Source organism: Tupaia chinensis, unplaced genomic scaffold (assembly GCF_000334495.1).
Source record: "Tupaia chinensis unplaced genomic scaffold, TupChi_1.0 Scaffold000567_1, whole genome shotgun sequence".
Lineage (NCBI taxonomy): Eukaryota > Metazoa > Chordata > Mammalia > Scandentia > Tupaiidae > Tupaia > Tupaia belangeri.
In genome coordinates this window covers 3396842-3399526 of record NW_006160080.1, presented here as the reverse complement: position 1 = coordinate 3399526, position 2685 = coordinate 3396842, and the positions used below count along the sequence as shown (strand labels likewise).

The window sequence follows — 2685 nt, the reverse complement described above, 5'->3', positions numbered from 1 at the left end:
ATGGCCATCCCCCCTGGGGGGTGATTTCTCACTTTCTATCTCTCTGTCTCTCTCTGTCTGGCTGGCGAGCGCACGTGCCCTGTAGCAAAAACCTCTCAAAAAAAACAAAAAGCATTTACACTTAAAAAATGGGATGAGGTGGGATTATCTCCTTCTTAAAAATGTTTCTAGAGCTACTAAAAAATTTGCATTTATAAAATAGTTGATAAAAATAATCCTCTGGATTGTACAAGAAGGGAGACAGGAACCATTGATAAGACATGGTATATGATGTTACTCCGCCTTGACTTCTTTCTCGCCTGCTTCATCAGAGGGTGGACTCTCCTCATTTTTAGTTTCTCCATTTTCTGCAGGTAAATCTTCTTTAGTGTCCCAGTTGGCCACTTCAGCCTGTTTCCCCTTTGCTCCCCTTTTCCCTTTTGTTTGCACTCTTCTGTCTGAAGATTTATCCTTCCCTGCTCCCTTTTCTGGCTTTGTCTCCACTTTTGCAGGAGGTTTAGCCAACAACCTTGCCAATCTCCTCTTGAGCTCTTCCTTGGCCACCCCCTCGGCTGAGCTGACCATCCTCTTGGGCATCTTGGCTGCAGACAGGGTGCGTGCTGGGTGCCTGATGAGGCCGCAGCGCGCCTAGAACCTTTGCAGAGTTGAGCAAATAAACCCTACCTCTCCTCCCGCTGCTGGAGCTGCTGAACTCCTATTTATTTAAATTTTGACCAGAGAGACAGAGAGAGAGAAAGGGAAAGTGAGAAAGCAAGCCACCAGGTCTGGGACTCGCAATGTAGTCAGCCATGTGGGAGTCCAGTGCCCCAACCACCACGCCACACCGCCTTCCCCAATTATACTTATCTTAAATAAGACCCTAAAATGTCCTACAGGATACATACAGGTTGGCCCAAGCTGGGGTACAAGGGCTCAGTCCAGGCAGAGCCCCAACCTGAACCAGCTCTGTGTGGACATAAGTATGTATAAGCCCCACCTCCTCCAGGCCTCTGTCTGGTTTGGAAGGCCTAGCCCAAGTCCATTTTACAAAATATTGGCAAACTGCATTTGGTTGAAGGCTATAGCTCAATGATCCCAGGTCTAAAGGAGCAATTCTCAACCAGGGACAGTCTGTCCCTCCTGGGCACATTTGGCAATACCTGGAGACATTCTTGGTTGTCACACCTGGAAAAGAGGTGCTACTGGCATTTAGTGGGCAAAGGCCAGGGATGCTGTAAACACCCTGCAAATATGCAAGACAGCTCCCCGTGACATAGAGTCATCTGGACTGAGATCAGTAGTTCTGCAGTTGACAAACCCCGGTCTAAAGACACTTGAGACATCATTGTGGAAAGAGAGGGCCTATAGCTGGACATTGGAGGATAACTAGGATTTAGATAAATGGAAGAGAGGAGAAAGGGCTTTGGGGTGCAGGGAAAGTATGGGCAGTCACTAAGGCAGAAACTGACTCTAGGGACCAGCAAATAGCATAGCGGTTATGTCACTGGACTCCCATGTAGTTGACTGCAGTTCAAGTCCCAGGCCCAGCAGCTTAAAACTCATACCAGGAGGGACCAGCAAGTGATATGGTAGTTAAGGCGCTAGACTCCCACGTGGCCAACAGCAGTTTGAGTCCTGGAAATGGCGGCTTGCTTTCTCATTTTCCATCTCTCTGTCTCTTTCTGGTGAAATTTAAAAATAATAATCACAAATAAAATAAAATAAATATTAAAAAAAGAAAACTCACACCGATAGCATGTGCATGTGTGCCCAAGATGAGGAGAATAGAATGGAGGAGTAGGGATTGTGGCATGGCCATCCCCCTGGGGGGTGATTTTTTGTTTTCTGTCTCTCTGGTGAGCATGCACACCCTATAGCAAAAATCTCTCTTAAAAAAAAAAAAGGAAAGAAACTGACTCTGAATATGAGTAGGTGGAATGATGCAAGTGCTTGAGAAAAAGGGGACAGGGTAAAGGAATAGACTTAGGGTAAAGGTTGAGTTTGGAAAATAGTCAATAAAGTCAGCTTGCAGGTGTGCAGGGCGTGGAGGCCAGATCTTTGCAGGTATGGCCATCCAGAGAGAGAGCTATGAGTGCAGTACACTAAGAAATACATTGTCTTTTTATTTTTTTAAAGTTGATTAATTTATATTCTCCGTGAGAGAGAAAAAAGAGACAGACACCCCCAAGGGAGTCTTCATCCCACAGTTCAGCTCCCAGCATTAGCATCACAGGTGTGCACGCATGCCCACTGTGCACAAGAAGCCCTTGAGACATGAACCTGGAGCCTTTCCATGTGGGTCCAGTTGCATTACCATTGTGCCCCTGTTTGTCCCCCCATTCATCATTTTAGACTTTGAAGCAGGGGAATAAATTGATCAAAGCTGTTCTAGTATAAGTGACAGTTTTCACATTTTGAAAATGTTCATCTTCAGAGATAAAAGAAGTAAAGAATAATTTAGCATGGGTTTTATTCTTAGACTTGGGTTGTAATATTTTAATAGTGCATGCAGCATTATTTCCAAAAAGCATCTAATACCTTGGTTTTAAATGAACATATGAATTATAAAAATTAGGCACACTTATATCAAGTCCTCTGTGTGACAGTGTCCTGAGCCAGTAGTCATCAATTTATTTTTTTTATAAAGAATTGTTAAAGGGACCAGCAGTTGGCGTAATGGCTATGTCACTGCACTCCCATTTAGCC

General features: G+C 44.6%; 1 protein-coding gene and 1 pseudogene across 1 annotated transcript in view; one reads left to right on the top strand and one right to left on the bottom strand.

Moving 5' to 3' along the window:
- PHKA2 (phosphorylase kinase regulatory subunit alpha 2) overlaps positions 1 to 2685 on the top strand; it is a gene marked incomplete in the record, with an annotated part of 84256 nt that overhangs the window by 22551 nt on the left and 59020 nt on the right.
- LOC102493871 (non-histone chromosomal protein HMG-14 pseudogene) lies at positions 274 to 640 on the bottom strand (annotated as a pseudogene).